The sequence below is a fragment of the Petaurus breviceps genome, unplaced genomic scaffold, assembly GCF_028583685.1.
Source record: "Petaurus breviceps papuanus isolate PSGF00001 unplaced genomic scaffold, PetGlider_PUasm1.0 126, whole genome shotgun sequence".
NCBI lineage: Eukaryota > Metazoa > Chordata > Mammalia > Diprotodontia > Petauridae > Petaurus > Petaurus breviceps.
In genome coordinates this window covers 35633376-35658173 of record NW_027185655.1, presented here as the reverse complement: position 1 = coordinate 35658173, position 24798 = coordinate 35633376, and the positions used below count along the sequence as shown (strand labels likewise).

The 24798-nt window shown below is 37.9% G+C and overlaps 1 pseudogene; it reads right to left on the bottom strand.

Annotated features, from left to right (window-relative positions):
- Positions 1–17031: 17031 nt before the first annotated feature.
- The window catches only part of LOC138166521 (nucleosome assembly protein 1-like 1 pseudogene), a 40446-nt pseudogene continuing 32679 nt past the window's right edge, over positions 17032–24798 (bottom strand).

The following is a 24798-nucleotide window of genomic DNA, read 5'->3' as shown; positions in this document are numbered from 1 at the left end:
CTTTGAATTGAGTAGTGGACACCCTGCCTTGTAAATTTCAGCTGTAATAATATCAGTACCAGCTGTTTTGCCCTGTAAGAAGATCCTAATGGTATTCAAAACCTCTTCTTCAGTTGGAAATTCATCAAGAGAGGGATTGACTTCAGGCTGAGTTTGCAATCAGTGACTTCAGCATTGATTGATGATGGTCTCTTGAGAATATCATGGAAGTGTTCAGCCCATCTCTCCAGGATCATTTCCTTATCATTAATCAACGTGACTCCACCAGCAGTTGAGATGTAGTATAGGTCTTTGGTCCACAAATATCCATCAGGGCGTTATAAAAGCACTTTGGATTGTTACTATCAAGGTCAAACTGAATTTCATCTGCCTTCTTACTGAGTCAGGAATACTGCATATCAATAAGCTTTGGTTGCACTATATTTTTGATGGAGTTTAATGGTGCCTTCTTAGGGATGGATGAACTATTTTGCTGGTAAACCCAGTGGAGTTCTCATTTTTCTTTTAGCAGTTTCTGAATTTCCCCATCATTCTTGTCAAACCAATCCTGATGTTTGTGAGTGTTCTGACCCAGATGAGTAAATGCAGTGCTCTATGCCAGATCTCTGAAAGCTGCCCATTCTTCTTCTGCTCTACTGTTGCCAACTGTGTTGGCTCAGCTTTCCCTCCAAGCTTGCAGTGAACTGTTCCCTGCTTGGAGAAGCACTCTACTCTGTAGACGGTAAGTCTACCAGTAGTCATCTTGCCTCGGGGCTTCCACTTCTGTTGAATGAGAATATTTAGCTTGGAGAGGATAAGTCTATGATCAGCCCAGCATTCTGTGCCACACATCACTCTCTCATCCTCTCTATCTCTTCTCTTTACAATGACATAGTCTATTAAATGCCAATGTTTGCTGTGAGGGTACATCCATGAAGTTTTATTGTTTTTAGGTAAATGGAAGATAGTGTTAGTTATGAGAAGGTCATGAGATGCACAAGTCTTCAGTAGTGACCATTGATATTGCTGTTTATGACTCTATTCCTTCCAAGGACTCCTTGCCATGTCTGGTAGACTGTGACTACTCTAGCATTAAAGTCACTTATAAGTGCATTGTCTTTTGGTGCATTGATGATGGTCTCCAGGTCTTCATAAAATTTTTCTTTGACCTCATAAGGGCTTATCATGGTAGGAGCATAGGCACTGATGATGGTGGCATGGCACTTCCCTGCAAGTGGTAAACACATTGTCATGAGCCTGTGATTCATTCCTTTTGGTAGGCAACAAGCTTATTGACTGGATTAGCTTTGATTGTAAAACCTACCAGCTTCACGGTGCTTCCCTTTGGCCACTCCAGAAAAATGTATATCCTGCTCTGATTTCAGTAAGCTGACCTTCATTTATTAGCCTTGTTTCACTCAGAGTTGCTATTTGGATGTGGTACCTGATGAGTTCTCTTGCAACAAGAGCTGTTTGTCATTCAGTTCTACCAGATTTCATACTGTCCATAAATGTGCACACAACCCAAATACCGGCTGTGAGTAGAATCACTGTTGTAAAAGTTTTTGTACTTTTTTGTGTGTCTTGAGCATGGAATGGAATCCCTGCCTACTGTGTAAACAGTCCAGGATTGGGTAAGCAGACAATTTTAGGACACCTTTTCTGGTCCCTTCCCCCTGAAGGATGTAAGCACCACAGTTCTTCAAAAAGGCTGCTCAAACACCCAGAGGGCTGCTGAATCTCACTGCTGCTTCCAGTGAGAAGACAACTCTATGGCCTGGGATTCCAGTGCTCAGGGTTGTGACCATGGCTCCTAATGTATCCACACCTGCTGCTTCATCACTTGACTGTCACCACAGGATTTTGAGATGGGTAAAAATGGTAAAATGGTATGGGTTATATCTTTTGATTTATGCAAAACTTAGATTTAAGGGGGGGAGGGTGAGAGGGGGGGGGAATTTGGAACTCAAGGAATTGTGGAACTGAATCTTGTGAACTCAAATAACAAACAAATTAATAAAGACCAAAAAAAAATTGATTTAAGTGAGACTGAATTGCACCAAGTTGTTGATCTCTTTTTCTCTTCCAGTGTGATTGGCAGGACAAAGGCAAGATAATTAGTGATGACTTGGGATGCAGAGGCTGATTTTAGCACCTGCTTCAGCCACTTTTGTGGCTGTTCAAACAAATTGTTCTCATCTGCCCATTCCATTGGTGGAAGTCTTCAGACGCTTGAGGTAGACACCTCCCCCCCCCAACTCACTGAAGGGCTTGAGACCCCTCAGTTACCCTCAGCCTGATTTAGCCTGTCTGCCAAAATAGTTTACCAGGGTGTGGCTGATGCACATGCATCAGGTGAGAGTTGGGTTAATCAGTTGGACACCAAAGCTGGAAATCATCCCTGAAAAGAGCTCACCACTGCTCATGCCAGAGGTACTAGTCTTCCTTGAATATACCTTACACCCCAAAGTAGGGGAATGGGAAGTAATAGGGCAGGAGATAGTGAAGGAAAAAGGAAACAGGGATGGCAGAGGATGAGATGGATTGGCAGTGTCATGGAAGCAATGAACATGACTTTGGGACATAGTGGAGGACAGAAAGACCTGGTGTTCAATGGTCCATGGGGTCATGAAGGGTCAGACACAACTGAACAACCAAACAACAATAGTTAGAGGACTAAAAGAAGGAATGATACTGCTAAAAAGAGGAAATAAATAGGTAATCAAGGAAGTAGTTAGAGAACCAGCAAAAATCAGCACCATGGAAGCTGAAGGACAAGAAAGTTTCAAGAAGTACTCAGTGGAAAACACGAAAAAGGAGTCAAAGAGGGTAAGGGTGAGAAACAGTCATTGGACCTGTTAAAAAAGAGCTCCTTCAGGGGTGGCCAGGTGGCTCAGCAAGTAAGAACACTGGCCAAATCCGGGCTTAGATACTTAGCACCACACCCAGAAATAACTGCCCATGTAACCTTGGGCAAGTTACTTAACCCTGATTGCTTTATTTTTTTTTTAAAAGAGCTCCTTCATTGGTAGTTTTTAAGAGAGCAGTAAGACTGTGGGAGTGTATCAGCAATGCCATATTCACAATGCCTATAGAGATTACAAATATGCTGATATAATTATCCATCACAAAATACGTCAGGTTTGCCATTTGGGGAAATAAACTAGAAAATTTATTAAGATACCAAAAGACTGAGTCCCAAAACCAGAAAGTGAAAGCCATCAGAGTAGTTATGATATTGGCACAGGTAGATAAAGTAGAAAGCACCCACATTCTCAAGCCTTTAAAACAGAACAGGCTACCTCAGGCAAAGGTCCTCCTCTCCCCACTCACAGCAACCACCCAGCGTGCTCCCAGCAGCTCCGGCCCCTGGCAGTGCTCAGCAGGAGTCCTTAGCAGAAAGTCCTGCTCCCAGCAGCTCCGGCCCCCGGCAGTGCTCAGCAGGGGTCCTAACTCAAAAAAAGATAACACAGCTTTCACTTTTTCTCGCTTTCCGCTTTCTCTTGCTCTGCTATGTCAGCATGTCCATGGGGCATGGGAGATCTTTAAATCCCATAACCCTTACAGGGAGTTAAAGCCAGTTCATACAGTTTTGCCAACTCATGGGGTTTTAATATCTCATCTTCCTTTGCAGGACAGCTCCTTTTTTCTAGACTCACAATCTACCCATCCAATCTACCCATGGTTAATTCAAATGAGTGTGAAAAAAGGAATGAGTAGATAATAAGGGATCCTAGAAATGAAGGGGGAGAGACAGGTAAGATTTTCTAAAATGAGATCTTTTTTCACTAAAACTAGCTAAATGCAAGAAGAATACTTATGCTTTCTAAAAAATTTCAAGGGAGATTCCTACCAATATCTAGGGATAGGGTACATCTGATGAAAACACCATATGTTGTTTTTTTTCCTCATTCCATTTATACATTTGAGTTGCTTTTTGATCAATAAATAACTTACCTAGTTCACATTCCTTTCCATGCTTCACCTATGTCCTTGGTGAAGCCTCCCTTTGAAATCAACAGAGCCTCCAAACAACTGAGAGAAGATATACAGAAAACAGAAGGAAACCTGACACAGAGTTCTCTGATACATGCTTGCTCTCAATCTCCTTGTACATGTTAAGAAATACAAACTCGATGAAGAACCAGGACTGAAAGAATGGTGGAAGAGACACTTTCCATGAAACTTGAGAAGACCTGTATGAACTGAGGCAGAATCTAATGAGCAGAGTCAGGAGAATAATTTACACAGTAGTATTGGTATTGGAAAGGTCAATATCTTGGAAAGACTTTAGAACAATGATCAATGCAATGACCAACTGTGGTCCCACAGGAGGTGCTATCCACCTCATGAGAGATAACAGATTCAGGGTGCAGAAAGAGACATATTTTTGGTACTGGGTCAATGTGGGAGATTTAGTTTGCTTGACTCTGCATATTTGTTTCCAAGGATTCAGATTTGTTGTTTTAACGGTAGAAAGGTAAAGGAAGTAGGAAGGAGAGAAAATATCTTTTTTTTATTATTTTTAAAAATTACTTTTAAATGAAGAAAGCTCTATAATATTAGGTTTAATCAACAACTTTCCCTGTCTTCATAATTTTTAATATTTTGCTCCCTTTTGTTTTATTTGGGTCTTTCCTAATGTTAACTACTCTGTAAGTCTAGAAGAGATTAGAAACAGAAAAAGTAAAATAGTTGAAAATACTACTGTGAAATGTGCCTTCCCCATACAACAATCATCAACATAAAAACAACCCTCAACCCACACAGCACATAATTGCTCTTAAAATGGTATCTTGGAACTAAATCAGTCTGGGAGTCAAAAGACCCAGATTCTAACTTGGATTGTAACTAATTACTTTTGTGACCTTGGACACTCTTGGTCTTGTTTCCACTTCCAGTTAAGGAGGAGAAGGAATTAAATCATTTCAAAAGTCCCTTCCAGCTTTTACAAATGTTTTTGTTTTGTTTTGTTCTGTTTTTACAATTCTATTGTTCTAAAATCACAGGGGGAGTAATTGTCTGAATTGTTCTTAAAATCACTAGCCTGACTGCTAAGGAAACTGACATTTTCAAGTAATGAATCCTTGACTGCTGAGTCCTGGGAGATGTTACAGTGAGTCTTCAGTGGATTCTTGTGGAATATGACCAGTCAAAGGCTAAATTGTGAGCCTGGATTCACTCATATTGAACAACTACTATGTCCATAATGCCTTGCGAAGCTAACTTTCATTATTTTTCTGTGTTGGTTAGGACCCTCTATCACCTTCAGGTGCCCTCCTCTTTCAAAAAGCACCCTTCTCTCTGGGCTACTGTTTGCCTAAAACATTGACATTTTTTCCTTCAGTAATCTGTTCAGTCATTTCATTTCCCATCTTTCTCCCCCCTCCAATATACCCTACATACTACCTGCGATTAATCTTCCTTATGTAGAGATCTTATCATGTCATCCCCACTCAGGCAACATAAAGTTAACTCCCAACAAGGAAACTGGAGGATCCGTGGGATTTGACCCCATGCTACCTTTTCAGTTATTCCTCAGTATTACTCTTTTCTACTACTTACCATTTCCCAAATGTGCCCATGTTTCAATGTTTTATTTATGACTTGGCTTACAGTTCCCTCCTCAAGCAGTACCTTCTCCCACTCAAATCTGCCTGCAAAGTTTCTATCAGTCCTTCAAGGCACAGCTCAAGCTCAGTCTCCTCCCTGATTCTTCTTTGATAAGTAACCTCTCTTGCAAAGTCTTCTTTACATTGTGCTTATTCATGAACACTTCATCCTCCCTGCCTCCCCACCCCCAACCTCTTCTAAGATAGGAACCATGTCCAGTTCATCTTGATATCCCACATCTAGGACAGAGCATAAGCTTAATAAACTTTTGCTGAATGAAGACTACACTGAATAATCAGAAGCTACATCATCCAATTAACTATCTTTAAATGAAGTTTTAATATATTTTACTGAAAGGATGTATTATATGTATAATATATAATACATACACACATATATAATACATACATACACACACACACACACACACACACACACACATATATATATATATGAGTCAAGCTAAGTCACTGCTATGTATGGTTCACTAATTCATTCTAATTAATGATAAATAGTGCAATGGAAATTTACCTGCCCTTCTCCAAAATTTTTTGCCCTCCTGGCTGTTTTCTTGGTTTGCTTGTTTGTTTTTTAAATTAAATCTGGTCTCATGTTTTTTGTCAGACCCTAGATGCAACCCTCAGCACTCTGTATAAATTAGTATCATTGTTTGTAAGCATTCTTTATTGGATTGTAAATTCCTCTTTGATCTTATGGAGAGAAGAGTAAACTATGAGGCAATGGAATATTGCCCAGCCCCTGATCAACAAGAGAGGACTGTTTATATTTAAATGGTCCTAGTTTTAGGACCAAAACATTGACATTGTTGTTTCTTTTTTTTAATAATTTAAAAATAAAAAGAAATAGAAAGAAACATTTCAGCTGAAATAGAGTTCCTTCCATGAAATGATTCTTTCACAGTGCTGGAAACCCTAAGATAACAGTGCTGTGTTAGTATATGAGAACCAGAAAATGTAATTGACTTGAAGCGTTAAGTGAGACTGAACAGTTCTTTTTTTTTTTTTAATGATCCACAGTGAGTGAAATGCTCACAGAAAATAAATAGCATAAATGGTAAAAAGTCATTTGATTTTCAACTTTTTTTTTTTCAATTTCAGTAATCCAAGGCATAGGTAGTAAGTAACAATGACAGGGATTTTCTTTTCAAGATTACCTTTTGTTGGAATATATAGTAAAATAAATCATAAGAGCTTTCCACCCCTGCATTAGGAAAGGAAAAGAAGGAGGAAAAAAAAAAACCAACAATCCAGCATCTACCTAAGTTTGCATAGACTAGAAAAGAAGGTTAGGTAACAAAGATGGAAATTTTGGTTGTTCAGTGAAATTCCATTCCAAAGTATGCTTCTCAGATTATGAACCTACTTTTAATATTGTTCCCTTTCCACTCCCAATCTTCCTCTCTCCCTAGAAAGAAATCTTGGGTTATTTTTTAAAATTTAGATTTCATTTTTTTTTTTACCAATATAATTCATGCTGGTGGTCACCTTACTACTTTGGGTACAAATCATTCTCCCTATCCTTAATTCCATTCATTTTCAAGGGTTGAACTCTGGAATTTTCATTGCTTACCAGTGGAAACATTTTTTTGTTGCATTTCACATACTTTATGCTGTAGTGACCATGTGAAAATGAAGATGAATCAAAGATTCTATATGACAAGAATGTCCACTCAAGAGTGCTTGGCTTTTCAGTCAGAGGCTACAACCTTCATGTCATTCTGACATCATTCTTGGTATTTCTATTATGCATGTTAAGTATTTTTAGACTGTTTTCATAGTCGAGGAGACTTAATAATGAAACTGTGATACTAAGACAAAGGGTCTCCTGACTTAAAGTAAACCAAGGTTTGTTCCTGAATACAATTTTGTGCAATTCTGACATATTTGTTCATTAAACAGCAGATTATTCTGACATATGTCTTTGTTTGGGGGCAGCTAGAATGGTTCAGTGGGTAGGAAGCCAGACCTGGAATCAGGAAAACCTGAAGACAAATCCAGCCTCACATAATTGACAGCTATGTGACCTGGGCAAGTCACATAACCCTGTTAGCCTCAGTTTCCTCATCTCTAAAATGAGCTGGAGAAGGAAATGGTAAGCACTCCAGTATTTTTGCCAAGAAAACTCCAAATGGGGTTACAAAGAGTCGGACATGATTGAAAAACACCAAATATCTTTGGGCCTGTGTTCAAGCTAATTAAGATCTTCCTTCTTAACTGTTCCTTTCTCTCAGCCAACTCATACTCAAGGAGTCAGAGATTTCATCTTTATTTTGCAAGAAATGTCCTAGCTTTCTCATAAGGAGGGAAACTGTAAAAATACATCCTGTCTGAAGCTGTTTCTAACACTTCCCACAAGAGAAATTCAGGAAGTGCCTTTAAACATACACACACACACACACACACACACACCCCAATTCTGTGCCCTGGCCAAGTAACCCTCCCTTTTGCTATGCCCAACTAGCTGTAGATAAGTATTGGACTATATATCTCACAGAGGTCAAGGAATTTTTTTAAACCCGGGAGTCACACACTGGAAGGGCTCCTTCACTGCACTGCTTTCCTGTGTTTCTAAACCAACTTAAGACTCCTACATTCCCATGTCTCCAATTTACAGCTGCTGCTGGAAAGCAGCCCAGTAACTCCCCCAGGACCCTCCCCCATCCACCACGGTCACTCCCAACATCCATGTTGGGAGCAACTTAGACCTCATGTTGAGTCTGCAAGACCCAGAGACAAAATTTCCTCTACTGAACTAAAATATATTTATAAATGGATTACTTCATTGGCTATAAATACTTTTCTATTTCCAGTCTACTACCCAAGAGGCAATACAACACTCTTAATTCTATTTTATTTACCTTTGCCATACACATGTCATGACAATTTAATTTGTGCTTTTTTGAAATGTACTGATATTTAATGTCATATACATTTTCTAGATGGAGACAGGGGAAAAGAGAGCAAATAATTTGCACAAAGCCATCCATAAGCTCATCAATTTAGAACAATTAAGGAAGGGACTCTAGAGAGAATTTTGTCCAATACTCTCATTTTACAAATGAGAACCCTGAGACCCATAGAGTTGTTCATGGTCACACAAACAATGAGAGGAATAGTTAGGATTTGAACTCAGGTTTTCTGATTCTAAAATTCCATTACAATAAAATCAACAATAATAAATAATGATTTCATGCTGCCTGGATAACTCACTAAACTATTCATGAGTGGTTTAGCTCCTAAGGGATGACCATGGAAAGTGAAAAGAGCCAGGCGAAGCATCCAACAGAAATTTGATGTGAATTCTTGCTTTACTACTTATTAATCATTTGACAGTGGGGAGTCACAATTTCTCTGAGTCTTAATTTCCTCATCTGGGAAATGGAGATGATAACTGTTTGTACTTACAGAACTTTTGTAAAGGTCAATTGAGATAATGTGTATGAAACATTTTATAAACTTGGAAGCAGTATAAAAATCTAACATGGCAAACTGGGTTCAAGGAAATTGTAGCTCTGTGATCACTCCTTCTTCCACTAAAGGAGCCGCTTTGTTCTGGACCTTTTAGGAATGACTCCAATAGGGCAATTCAATGTCCATTACATAAATAAGAACTAATATTGCTTATGGGGTACCTAGGTGGCACAGTGGATAAAGTACTGGGCATGGAGTTAGGAAGATTCATTTTCCTGAATTCAAATCTAGACTCAGATACTAGCTATGTGACCCTGGACAAGTCACTTAATCCTCTTTGCCTCAGTTTCCCCATCTGGAAAATGTGCTGGAGAAAGAAATGGCAAACCACTCCAGTATCTCTGCCAAACCCCAAATGGGGTGATGAAGAGTCAGACATGACTGAAAATGACTAAACAACACTTAATGCTTACAAGTAGGTATTCTCCATCCTTCAATTTTTTTTTTACCTTTCTCTTTTGAGGAGCTGTTGGTTTCAGCAAGTGTCTCTAGGGTCCCAAAGTTGATTGTTCTACAATGCCATGCTTTTCATTGAATAATCTGGAAAGCATCATGGTACATTGGATAGAGCATTGGTTCTGGAGTCCCAGGTTCTGGCTTCGTCCTGCCTCTATTTTGTTTCACCTATGTGACTTTGGCTAAGTCACTTGACCTCTTTTTTTTCCTCATTTGTAAAACTATACTAGAAACTTTCATTGTTCAATGGTGGAAACCATTTATTAAGTGATTTCACACACCATATGCTGTATGTGACCATGTAAAAATAAAAATGAATCAAGATTTGACATGGTGAAGTCACCAAACCTCTGACTGCCTCAGTTTCCTCATCTGTAAATGGGGATCATAATAACAGGATTGTTGTGAAAGATCCAAGACAGTTCTAAAGAACTAATGATGAAAATACTATCCACCTCTGAGTAAGAACTAATATTGTTTGAACACAGACTGAAGCATGCTATTTTCCCCTATCTTTCTTATTTGCTTTCATTTTTTCTTTTATTTAAGTCTTCTTGTACAAAATGACTAATATGGAAATGTTTTTACATTATTGCACATGTATAACCTATATTTTACTGCTTACTGTCTCAGGGAAGGAGGAAAGGAGACTGGAAGAGAGAAAGGGATAGAATTTGGAACTCAAAACTTTAAGAAAAAAAAACAAATATTAAAAAAATTGTTTTAACATGTAATTAGGGAAAGAAACAAAATATACTAAATGAAAAAACTTTGTGAAAATCAAGTGAGATAATATATGCAAAGTGTTTTGCAAACTTTAAAGCCCTACAAAAATTGCTGGTTATTGTTGCTGTTATTACCATGAATAAAAAAGACTTTGTGTTAGCTATTGTTGTTATTTATTTTCATAGTTAAAGCATGAATCTTTTTTCTTCCTTCTCTCCTTTAAATTATAAGTAACGCTAAAAGATTTAGAAAAACTGAATAAAGTTTCTTCTCTTCTTAGATCAATCAGTCAGTCACTTAACCAGCATTTATTAAACTATATGCTAGGCAATATTCTAAGCTTTGGGAATGCCAAGAAAGGCAAAAAACAGACCCAACTCTCAAGGAGTTCACAGTCTAATGGGGGAGACAATTTGCAAACAACTTTGAGTATAAATGACTTGGAATAAGTCAGTTCATCTTAATTGATTGTTCCTTATTAAAATGATGAATAATTTTGAAATGATGAATAACCTTTAGTACAGCTCCTGGACCCTGACAACTGTTGAATAAATTCTCTATAGGAGAGGCCTCTTCCTTCTCCTTCCTTGTGTCAACTCCCCCAGTCTTCCTTCATTTTGTGGTCTGGAAGGAACCGGATAGAGGATAGAAGGGCCTAAGGGCAACTATCCAGGACATCAAACAGATGTTCTACGAGTAAACTGTACTATGTTAAATCCAAGGAAATGTGGCTATTGGCCATTTACCAAATTTCACCTCCATCCACAATATAACCGTTCCAATCCTGGTTGATCAAGGTCAGAATAAGTGAGTTCATTTTAAACCATTCCCACAAGTATCTTCATTATCAGCCAACTTGCACCGCTGTGGATGGTGACATTTTATTGTTGTTGTTGAGTCATGTCTGACTTCTTATGGGGTCCTCTTAGAAAAGATACTGGAGTGGTTTGCCATTTCCTTCTCCAACTCATTTTCCAGATGGGAAACTGAGGCAAACAGGATTAAGTTACTTGCCCAGGGCGGCACAACTAGTAAGTATCTGAGGCCAGATTTGAACTCAGGGAGATCTTCCTGACTCCAAGTCTGGAATTCTATCCACTGTTCCACCTAACTGCCATCAGTACCATAGTCTTACCATATTTATTGGTCACATAGCTACCAATAAAATTATATAATTATAATACCTAGCCTTTATATAGACCTTCAAGCACTTTGTAAATGTTATTTCATTTGATCATAACAGCCCTGGGAGGCTATTTTTATCTCCATTTCACAGTTGAGGAAACTGAAGCAAATAGACTTGTCTAAGGTCACACAACTAATAAGTATTCAAGGCTTGATGTGAATTCAGGTCTTTATAACTCCAGGCCCAGCACTCTACTCTGTGTATCACCTATCTGCCTCTTGGTCGATGTAGTCACAAACAGTATTGTTTCAGCCGTTTGCAGAATATTATAGGAAGCACAGATAATTTCTAATTCAATGTTTTTGGTTGAAGCCTCCTTCACAGAAGTCCAACTTGGGCTAATATGCTCTTTTTTTTCCTCCTTATGACTCATAATTTCTTTTATTTATACAAAATAGTGAGTGATCATGCTCTGACTGAGAAAAAAACAAAAACAAAAACTGTGATTTAAGGTTTAAAGGAGTCCTTATATCCTAAAGCATACATTTGAAAGGTTTAGGATTAATAGCCTTAGCCCTCAAATCTTTTGTTTTGGCTGCCTTAGGGTTGATATACTTGGCAGTCTAAGAGTCAGTGAGCTTAGAAGCCTTGTAATCACTGGGTTTGGGGACTTTAGAGTCAGACTTGGTGACTTTAGCTTAAGACCTAAGTGTCTTCATATTGGATCTCGAGGCCCTGGGATCAGGCTTGGTAGCGACTTAGTACCTTTGATTCAGTGGGTCTGGCAACCTTAGAGTCAGATGTAATGACCACAGGGCATGGTTGTTTGGTTCTATCTTGGGGGACTGATGGTAATCATGTCGCCCGTGTTTCTGGTACTAGCTGTAAGTCCTATGACCTGAGTAATCATGGGCCTAAGGACTTGAGGGTTTGGGTGCTAAAGGCACTGATGGTTTGGGCATCTTTGACCTGCTTCTTCAGTCCCTTATTGTTTTGCTTCCAATGGTTACTTGATGCGATCTCTGCTATTTGCAAGACAAGTTGTAGGTTCTTAGACTTAGTCACCCTTACACCACCACTTGGGCTACCAGGACCTCCATGAACCAGAAACATGGGCTAGTATTTAGCTCCTAACGTCTGTTGGTCAAATCGAAATTCCCAGCCAGTCTCCAAGAAATACAGCTACAATATGTGTGCTATCCAATACTGTTCCATTTTTGGAGGCGTAAAGCGTGTAAGAGCTGTAGCCTTGGGCAAGATGACCTATTCTCTCCTGGAGCTGAAAAGATAGGAAGGGACTAGCATGAGATTCTGTCCTTTAATATTCAAACAATATGCATTTCCTTGCATAAAATGGGCAAAGGAACCAAATCATTGCTATCAAGTTGTGAATCAACTTGGAGTAGGGTCAATTTTTTCCCCTTCTTGGTGAGTTATACATAGAATGAACAGATATTCTTCACCTGCTTTCAAATGGTCACTTGGAAGCTAGAGGTGGGAGGAGGGAGCTACTTCTGGCTATGCCTAGTGACTTGGGTTGCATGAAGGTGAAGAATGAACCGCTGAGCCAGAAGAACTCATTGGTGACATAAAATCAAGCTACTGAGCTCTTGAAATGCTCTTACTCTTTTTAGTGAACCATGAGAATTACTTAGAACTGACCCCAACAGCTGGGGGAGGAGGCAAGGCTGGCCTGTCTCCCACTAGCTTCTATGTGGGAGTCAGGCAGCCCCTGACTCTTCACATCTGTTCTTTCCAGATCTTAGGTAGTTGAATAAGAGGACATAGTTAGGATTTTCAGCAACATTGTTTGTTCTGAATGGTCAGGAGGTGTTGGGAAGTCAGTGAGGAGGTGCCTGCCATGCCCCAGATTGGCAGTGGCTAATGGTAGAGGAAGAGTCTGCATAAGGAGCATGGAGATAAGAGAGAGACAGACAGACAGAGAAAGAGAGACAGAGACACAAAGACAGAAGCAGAGAGAGACAAAGATAGACAGAGACAGACAGAGACATAGAGAGACAGAGACAGAAGCAGAGAGACAGACAGACAGAGAAAGAGAGAGATAGAAAGAGAGAGAGAGAGAGAGAGAGAGAGAGAGAGAGAGAGAGAGAGAGAGGAGAGACATAGAGAGGAAGACAGAGAGAGAAGAGAGAGAGCTGTGAATATGGAAAAATAATCACCAGATCCAACCTTGAAACTTTAAGTCAATTATGTCACTCAGTATAAGGCACATTGAAGGACTGTGTTGTTAGGGTTCAAATATATGACCCTCACTCACTGACAATGAAAAGAGATTATAGAAATATTGAGCAATCTATTCTATTTGACGTCTCTGTAAGCATCCTGCCAGTTTTATACATAAATGCCATTGGGATGAGATGGTTCAGTAGAATCTGATTCCAAGTTTTCTATAGACGTTTTCACTTCCACTTCTTGTCAGTGTTTTAGGAGGCAATGATGGTTGTTACCTGTTGCCATCCTTCTCCTTAGTGTTTTATAAATGTAGGGATTTTGAGAAGACAGTGCACTAGGTCAGAAAATTCAAGGCTCTCCAAATTTCTTCCACAAACAGAATATCACCTCAAAATGAATGTTGATCAGGGAAAATAAAGGGGTAAAGAAGTTGTCCTCCTAAGACAATTTGAGAATACTTCAGGAAAGACCCCTGGAGGGTCTGAGATTTGGCATGAGTGAAATGCAAATACCTCCAGGCCAACTCCTTTGAATCAATAAACAACAGGCCCTGGGGGCATCTGGACCTTGAAGCAATGGGGAGGGGGAGCTCAAGAACTTTCACCTCACAGCCTCAGGAACTTTCTCCTCAGGAACTTTTCTGGGGAACAGTGTGCTAAGTAGGGGAAGATTGAAGGACCCTTCTTTCTCTCCAGAAGGCAGTGCTGACAGGAGGGAGAAAGAATATTTTCGTTCCAGTGTGGCTGGGAACCCTAAATGTGGCTTAGGAAAAGAGAAGAGTGCCGAGGCACTGAACAGAATTCAGAAAATAAACTTCAGAGTAAGAAGGTGCTAAATAAAGCCTGGGGCACCACCATCCACAATTCAGAATTAAAATCTGATTACAATAATAAGCTACTAAAAAAACAAAACTGAAATATAAATAAAAATGAATAAGCAAAGGAGAAAGAATCTAACTACTATGGTATAAGAGATAGCTACTATGGTATAAAAGAAGATCTAGTTTCATATTTAAAGGTGAGGTTAAAAAAAGTCGCTTGCATCCCAAAGAACAATGTCAAATGTTTATAAGCCCAAAAAAAGTTCTAAGAAGAACTTAAAAAGGATTTCAAAAATCAAATTAGATAGATAGAGGGAAAACTAATTTACTATTTTTTACTTTTTCATCTAACTTGGTGATGATCTGATTGCATATAGCTGGATTCTTATATGTCACATCCATAATCAGTTGTTTCCTCTCTTAAGACAGAGTTAATTTTATCTTTTTTTTTTTAATTATGCTGTTTAGGGGTTGTCATGTTCAGTATCTTCCAACCCTTTTCTAGAAGAAACAGCCTTAATGATTATAATTATACTATTATTAATAATATAATTAATAATGTGTAGTCATGAGGCTTTCGAATGATCTTCAAGTTTTAAGCACCTTTAATTCCTCAGAGCTGCAGTGTATTGTATTTTTACCATCAATGCTTATATCCACCTTACCAAAAGAAAACCTATAAGCTATCCTACAATTTAAACTTCAAAGTTCCTTTTGTCTTCTGCTTTTACTTGTCATGAGAATATCAATATTTATGTGGTTCAATTCTTTTAAAACTATGTCTTATTATTGGTCCCCAAAGAACTCTCACTTAAAGTACCCAGAGATAAGTTGTTTATAAATAGCAAAAAAACTGGATAATTCTTTTTTTTCAAGGTTGTAAATATTCTTTTTTTTTGTTCTTTATTAATTTGTTTACTTTTAGTTTACAAGATTCAGTTCCACAATTCCTTGAGTGTCAAATTTTCTCTCCCTCCTCTCCCCCCTGCCATGGTGGCATACAATCAAGTACAGTATCTGCAAATACCTTCACATTAGGCATTAGTCAGGTTATAAAGAAGGATTGTAACAAATGGAATGAAGAATGGGAAAGAGGAAACACAAGAAAATGAAAAAGAGCAGGTAGTTTGCTTCAATCTAGGTTCATCTCAGTTCTTTCTCTGGATGTAAACATCTCTCTCCATCATCAGTCTTTTGGGCTTGACTTATGGCTCTGGATTGCTGAGAAGAGTCCATTCTATCAAAGTTGGTTGTCACACATACGTAATTGTCTGTAATTGTGTACAAATTCCTCCTGGTTCTACTCTTCTCACTCAGCATCATTTCATATAAGCCTCTCCAGGTAAATATGAAGTCCATCTGCTCCTTGTTTCTTATAGCACAATAGCATTCCATAACATTCATATACCACAACTTGTGCAGCCATTCCACAATTGATGGGCATCCCCCTTCATTTCCAGTTCTTTGCAACCACAAAGAGAGCTGCTATAAATATTTTTGTACATATGGTTCTTTTTTCCACTTCTATGATCTGTTTGGGGTACAACCCTAGAAGTGGTATTGCTGGGTCAAAGGGTATGAAATTATTTATAGCCCTTTGGGCATAATTCCAGATTGATTTCTAGAATGGTTGGATCAGATCACAACTCCACTAGCAATGCATTAGTGTTCCAATTTGTCCACATCCTCTCCAGCATTTGTCATTTTCCTGTTTTGTCATCTTAGCCAATCTGACTGGTGAGATGTGGTACCTCAGAGTTGTTTTGATTTGCATTTCTCTAATCAATAGTGATTTAGAGAATTTTTCATATGCTTATAAATATCTTTAATTTCTTCCTCTGTAAACTGCCTGTTCATATCCTTTGACCATTTATCAATTGGAGAATAACTTGTATTCTTATAGATTTGACTCAATTCTCTGTATACCTTAGAAATGGGTCCTTTATCAGTGACATAGTTTGTAAAAATTCTTTCCCAATTTTCCACTTCCCTCCTAATCCTGGTTACATTGGCTTTATTTGTACAGAACCTTTTCAATTTAATGTAATCAAAATTATCCATATTGCATTTTATAATGCCCTCTAATTCTTGTTTGGTCATAAAGTTTTCCCCTCTCCACAAATCTGACAGGTAAACTATTCCTTGCTTTCCCAGATTGCTTACAGTATCAACCTTTATACCTAGATCATGCACCCATTTAGACTTGATTTTGGTATATGGTGTTAGATAATGGTCTATGCCCAGTTTCTGCCATAACATATTCCATTTTTCCTAGCAGTTTTTGTCAAATAGTGAGTTCTTATCCCAAAAACTGGGGTCTTTGGGTTTATCAAACAGTAGATTGCTATAGTAATTGACTGTTGAGTCTTGTGTACCAAATCTATTCCATTGATCCACTATTCTATTCCTCAGCCAGTACCAAGTAGTTTTGAGGACTGCTGCTTTATAGTACAGATTAAAGTCTGGTATAGCTAAAAACTGGGTAGTTCTTTTTTTTTCCTTTTTTACCAAAAATTGTTTACTTGATTCTACCAAGAAAATACAAAACATAAGGCTGCAAGTAACTACTAGTTGTGTTTAGGCTGGGACAGTGCAGTAATCCTCAAGGCCACAGCACACACTGCTCACTACTGCTTGCACTCAGCTGGATTTGGATCTTTCTTCGGATCATATTCTGGATCACTTTCCTCATCAGCTTCTTCTTCCCCTTCATCATCATCAGCCTCTTCACTTCTTTGTCATAATCATCATCATCATCTTCAATAGCTTCTCCTGTGAAGTATAATACTGATCTTGGGACTATACGCTCACGTTAAAAGTGGCCAATTTCGAAGTCTGCTGCTAGGATAGCTTCCATGTCATCATCCAGGTCTCCACTCTCAGGTACTTCAGGAGGAGAAAAGCAATTGAAAAAGAATCATTGGAAACTGTTTTTGTCACAGTTCGAACTGTCCCATGTCCCTTGTGTTTCTGTTTCTTCTTAATAGCTTTCAAAGTGACATTTTCCCCTTTTTTTCCAATCTACCTGACACCCTGTGCAACTCATAATTTCTGGTCCATCAAAGGAGAAGGGATCAGAATCATATGGTTCTGACCGCATATAATATGTCTTTGTCAACACCTCATTTGTGAAATATTCATTGGATTCAAAGTGAAATTCTAATGTAAAACTCATAGGTTGGCCAGCATCTGAGAACTTCACTTTAATATCTTTCAAGTGCTTCAGAATAGGTTCATCATGTTCCTGACCCATATCACTGAGCAAGTCAACATTTTTAAAAACAGTCAGCCAAAATTCAGGAATTCCTTTAGGATCTTCTTTTTCTTCATCTTTTTTCTCCTCTTCAAGCTTAGCCTTCTCTTTCATTTCCTCTGAAATCTCTTCATCATCATCTGGTTTCCATTCACATTCTTCCTCTGTGGGTTCATAAATTGCATTGATGATTTCACTTCTCTTATCAAAAAGTGGCTGGTAAAGAACAGCATACTTTCTTTCAAGAGCATGAACCTCCTCATTGAACTTGGCTTCTATCTGTGCACATTTCACCTGAAGATTTTTGAGGGCATTCACACGTCGCTTAACTACTTTTGGCAAGCTTTCAATGTATCCAGTTGATGTTCCCACTAAACCATCCAATCTTTCTTGAAGAGCTGCAAGAATCTGAGGATTCTGCATCATCTGAACAGTCAACTGATGACTTTGCTGTTTGCATCTTCACCAGTTTCTTCTTCCTCTACTTCTTCAACATCTTCCATATCTTGTTGGTCAAGTTGAGCTTCTTTGTTGTCGATGTCCACCGTGTTGTAAGACTTCTGAATATTTGAGATCCATGGCTGCTGCAGGGACCAAGCGGCTGGAGCTGCACAGGCTGTGACTCGGGGCAGCAGCAGGGGTGGAGGGAGGAGACGAAGGAGGTGAAGGAGAAGGAGGCAGTGCCCTGAGCAGATGGCACTAAAAAAGAAAACTGGATAATTCTTAATAGCCTCTGTCCTTTTTTCCAATACTCTAACACCATCACTGCAGAAGAAACAAGAGCTGCATAGGACAAAGGATATTATTATGATTATGATTATTATTATTATTTCATCACCTGGTTTCCCATAAGCATCTGAAACTCAACCTATACAAAATGGAACTAATCACATTAGACTCAAAACCCAACCTTCTTTTGAATTTCCCTTTATTCTATTGAGGGCATCAGCATCCCATCTGTTGCTTAGGTTTGCAACCTTGGAGCCATAACCCCTAGACTCAATCCAAAGCTTGTCAATCCTACCTCCATAACATCTCTTGCATCTGTCCTTTTCTTTCTCCCCATACAGTCTCGACTTTAGTTCAAACCCTTGTTAACTCTCTTTACAATAACCTGTTATTCATAGGGTAAACAGACCAAAAATGATACCTTAATGTACTCTGAAATACATGTGGGGATTGCATCAACAGAGGGTACTTTACATGCTCATAAGGACAGGGGTTATTGCCAGTCACCCATTATATGAGGAATTCAGAGAGACATTGGGTATGCATGAAATTTTGCATACTGAAAAAAAGCAAGACCAAGAAAATAATATAAGTACTTAATAAATGTTTTCTCATTCATTTACTAAAGGTAGGTAAACTCATGATCATGTCCTTTTCCTAAAACAAGGACTTGTATTGGTTCCAGAGGGAAGGCAATGAAACATACCTCCCTCTTCTTGATAGACTTATGAAGTGATAAGTGGTGAATACTGTCCGTGCTCTCAGTCATGGTCGCTTGTGTGCTTTCGTTTTTGCTTAAAGATTTAGCTGTTTATCTATGGCAACAGAGAGTTCCATTAGGCATAGGTAGGTATTAGGAAATGTTTGTGGTGTAGAAAATAAAAAGTAGCAAAAAAAAATGTAAATGAGAGAGAGAGTAACAAGGGTGGAATTAACTCAGTTGTGAAGGGCAAAAGACAAAGAAAAACATGGAAACCCATTGCAATCTCCTTGAGAGGGAAAAGGGGAGAAAGGAATGAGAAGGGGGAGGGCAGGAAATAGTTGTATTGAGTTGAGCCCAGTGCAGTACTGGTTGGTCCAGTTTGACTCGGTTGTATATGGAATGAAAATTGAACAGAATGGTAGGCAGGAGGAGGGAGAGACAATAATATACTATTAGCTGGTCTATGGTTGCGAGTAATATGTTGCTAATTCTTGCTCTATTATATTAAGAAATCTTTATTGTAGATACATATGATGAAGTAAAGAATAAAGCTGGAAACTATGCAGTGAATCTGGTTACATAGATAGATAATCTGAAAAAAAATCAAGTTTTGGCATGGATGTTGGGCTTCCTAAACAAATCCAAACTGGTGTTCAGGAGCCCTACTCCAGGTCCCTGGATTATTGTTTCTCTCTCATCTTCCTTACTTTAGCAAATTTAGCCTCAGGAAATTATTCAGGTCCTTATTATTCAGAGATATTGGAATGTTTCATGAAGGCTGGCAAGAAGGAAAAGAGAAACAATTGTAGACCAGATCAGAAGGATGAGAAAAAGCAAAGAGAAATGAGAACAAAGAACCAAATACCTACATGCCACCCTGCCACAGCAAAACTGAAGAGTCAACTTATGATGCATTAACCATGTTACAATTTAGAAAAGGTGTATAAGATGTTTATGGCCTCCAACCTTTGCCAACTTGGGTGTGTGTGCTGTACTAAAAAGGGTTTTTTTTTTTTTTCTGATGAAATAGACTGCTACATACTACAGTGTCATGAAGGATAGAATCCCCATCTCCCATATAATAATTGATACTTAGGTAATCTTTTGTGCTTTGCTTTTGTTCTCTCATTTGATCCTCACAACAATCCTCAGTTTTATAGAAGGAGAAGCTATGGCTTAGGGACACTTGACCAAGGTCACACAGCTAAGAAGTGATAGAGTCAGAATTTAAACCCAGATCTTCTGATTTCAAATCCAATACTGCTTCCTCTACATCACACCTCCCTTTGTAGCACAAAATCATAGTGGTTTAGAGTTGTAAGGGATCTCAAAAGACATTTAATTAAATCTTCACCTGATGAGTAAATTGAGCATACCACATCTGTGGGCAATTTCATCTGAAGACCTTCAATGGGTGGAATGCCTCTCCAGGTATTTCATTCCCTTATAGCATTTGGTCTATACTCTTCTTTTGCCTTTACCATGTTCTACCTTGCATCATGCTTTTGTGTATCTGCACACAGCTAATCAACACACACACACACACCCAACACACATTAGAATATAAGCACTTTAAGAACAGAAATTACATTATTTTTCATCTTCATATCCTCCAACTGGTGGCATAATACCTTATATTTAAGTATTTAAATGTTGGTTGAATTAAATTCAATATTACAGTCTAGATCAGGAATGGGTCAAATGTTATTGCAAAGAAATATATCAGGGTCTTCAAGTCAAATCCAGATGGGATAAAGAGATCAATTTTGCTAGAGAAAAGAGAATGCTTGCATTATTATCCCAAGAACTATAAAGAGAGTCGAGCTGGATAACTCACTTTGTGGCTGCACTTACTTACAGTGGCTTTCTCTATTCCCTAACTTCAGCAGATAACTGCTATTCCTACCATCAAGCCTAGATTCAACTGCACAGGCAAAAGGAATCGAAAGGATTAGTAATTGACTGATGAATTAAATAAACATATTACATCGATTCTGGATAATCCAGGTTAAAACAAATTGCTTTTTATGTAGAAGTGCTTTTTCATGAAATGCCAAAAGCTCTTGCGAGGTCAGGACTGCAAAATGACATGAGTTAAATGAAGTGAAGAGTTCGAGCAATTACCCAGACTTAGGTTAAAGGGGAGGAAAAGAGCAAACAATTAAAATATTTTAAATGTAGACAAGAACTGTTGACCCAGAACTTCTGCTATTCAGGAAAAAGATTTGGAACTGGATTGCCCAGATTAGTTTGTTACTTTGATGGAATTCACTGCATAGCTATTACCTTTCTTCGTAGACCACGTGGAGGTATTCTGGGCATTAAGAGATTTTCAGTCAGGCATTTCAGTTTTACCTGGATACTGAGCTTTATGAATGACAAACATCAAAGGAGGCTACCACTGCTATGGCTGAAACTTACACCAACTGTGCTTTAAATGCCCAGGAAAACCATAAGCCTGATATGTATTTTACACAAATCTTACTTTTTTGCATAAATCTTAAGGTGTCATCTTCTTCTTTAAATTGTAGTTTTCTCTCTCAGCCTCAAACCAGGGGTTAAGCTCTCATTTGATTCTGGCACTGCAGAGTCATGGTCATTGTCATAGTAAAAGACTATGGTGCTCTAGAAAGTACTATCTGATGAGATGTACTTAACATTGTCATTCATATTACATGTAATTGGGAAAAATAAAATATCATTTTTTAAAAATTGTCATTTATAACTCACATCAGAAATAGAAACAACTTTGAAAGCCCAAAGAACCGAACAACAAATGACCAACCACAAATCCTCCAGGAGATCAATGATAAAGCATGCTACCCCACTCCTGAGAGAAAGCTGATAGACTCAGATGCAGAAATATATGTGTATATATGCATATATATGTGTACAATACACACATGACTGCTCACCCACATGTCTGTGTATATATATATGTATGTGTGTGTATACAATATACATACATATACCTACACATGTATACCTATATGTATATACATATACATACACATACCAGCCTAATGTCAGAATTTGTTTTGTAAATTTGATTAAACAGAAATCTCCAATCTCTTTATCGTGAATATTTTCTTAAAATAAAAACTAGATGATGGATATGACAAGCACCAAGTAACACCATAAGGAATGAAATAGGTTATATTTTAATATGATGAAAAAAGTTATCCCTGGGTTGGCTATCTGTTTGCCATCATATGAGCAACTAATAAGAGTTAAGGTCAAAACATCTCAAAAAAGCCCAATAAAGAATAATAATGAGAAAAAGATGTGGCAGACAATTAAAACAATAAACAATGCAACAATAAAAATATATGTTTTTAATATTTTAACATTTTTATTTAAAGTTTTGAGGTCCAAATTCTATCCCTCTTTCCTTCTACTCTCCCCTCCCTGAGACGGTGAGCAATCATATCTAATCTATCTATCTATCTATCTATCTATCTATCTATCTATCTATCTATCTATCTATCTATCTATTATCTATCTATCTATCTATCTATCTATCTATTCTATATACATATATAATATATACACATATAATATATGTATGTGTGTACATATGTATATGCAGATGTATAGGTTATACATGTACAATCATGTAAAACATTTCCATATTAGTAATTTTATATGAGAAGACTCAAAAGAAAAAACTGAAAAAAAAAGTGAAAATAGCATGCTTCAGTCTGTATTCAAACAATATCAGTTCTTTCTCTGGAGGCAGATAGGATGCTTCATCATTAGTCTTTTTAGATTGTCTTGGATCATTGTATTGCTGAGAATAGCCAAGTCATTCATAGTTTTTTACTGAAAAATACTGCTGTTTCTGTATACAATGTTCTCCTGGTTCTGCTCACTTCACTATGCATCAGTTCATGTAAATATTTCCAGATTTTTCTGAAATCATCCTGCTTGTCATTTCTTATTGCATTCCATTGCAATCATATACCACAGCTTGTTTAGTCATTCCCCAATTGGTGGGCATCCCTTTGATTTCCAATTCTTAGCCACCACAAAAAAGAGCTGCTATAAATATTTTTGCACAAATAGCTCCTTTCCCCTTTTTTGGATGTCTTTGGAATATAGACCTAGTAGTGGTATTTCTGAACCAAAGGATATGCACAATTTTATAGCTCTTTGGGCATAATTCCAAATTGCTCTCTAGAATGGTTGGATCAGTTTACAACTCTACCAACAATGTATTAAAAACAATGAATACTAAATAATTTAAACAAGATAAAAAATAAAAATAGATAACACAAATTACATGGATACAAACTCATCCAATTTCAAAGTTAAAAGAATGATAAATAAATTGATGAATAAATAAATTGTCACAACAAGGAGACCAAAAGAACCCAGAAAGTTCCTGAGTCAGCAGACATCTAACTTATTTGCCAGAGGGAAACAGTTAATTAATACCATGTTAGAATATAAACTCATCTGTAAAATTACATGAATAAGGATGATTGATGACTATAAGCAATATCACCTCACAAAGGAGATAAACATATGTGAGAGCAAAACCTGTTTAAAGAAAAGGTAACAAGATAGCCAACTAAACAAAATTATTATAAGGACATTCAAGTGTAATGGGGGAGGTGGAGTATGGAATATACATAAAACCCATCCGCTTGCTTAGTTGATGCAATATCTCTATGCAGAGAATGCTAGTGCCTTGGAGAGATTTTGAAGTGTGTAAACATTCTATAAATGGTTTTGATAAACATAGAACCACCAAAGGTTCTGTGGCCAATGTGTGTGTGTGTGTGTGTGTGTGTTTGTGTGTGTGTGTGTGTGTGTGTGGAGGGGGAGGTGCTGCTTTGACTTGCTTTAAATTTATTCAAAAAGGGCTGTTAGGTTCAGTGACTTCCTTTTGGGCTCTTTTTATGAAACTCCTTCAATTATTGCATCTAGTGAGACACCACATTATAACAGAAGCCTTAGGGCCTTCTCTCCTCTGAGGCTGTGTGGTCCCAAGAAACAAACTTTGTCTCTTTTTTGTTCTTTTCTATTATAGGTAAAAGGAGTGGAGCCACATGATTCAGTGAGTTCAAAAGGTAACCAAAAAGGGACTTCATCCAAGTCTTCCAGAACCAGTGCAATATGGATGCCCAAAAAATAAAAAGTGATAAATTTGGTGGGACCAATATGTAGGAACTAAATGAAGTTTGCAATCTACTCTCCAGATATTGAAGTAGTCTATGAGAAAGTATGCCCTGAAGGCATTTTTATTGTTGTTTTTTAGATTCAGTCATGTCTAACTCTTCACTGAGGAAAATATCTGTACTTTGTTTTTGTTATATCTTGGAAGTTAATATACATTTGTTAAAAAGAAGTGATGTTAATCAGTCAAGTCACTGGTTCCCAAAAACAGGGCAAGCTAGTGAAGGCTTGAATCAAGGGCATCATGGATGAAATTACCCACATTCTCTCAATGTTCTCTTAAAAAAGACTTCCAAAGAAGAGGATGTAGCCTGCCTGGTTCTGGAAAAGAGTGTCAGAGTACACACATTATACAAGGTATTGAAGGAATTCTGCAAACAGAATAAAATTAGAAAAGATTTACAAAAGCCTTATTAACAAACTATTTCCTTCATCAAGGATAATGGGAACACCAAATTTGACCCCAACATCACCCCCTCAAAGTGCATATAGAATGGAGATAGAAACAGTACTACATAGAAAAAAGAC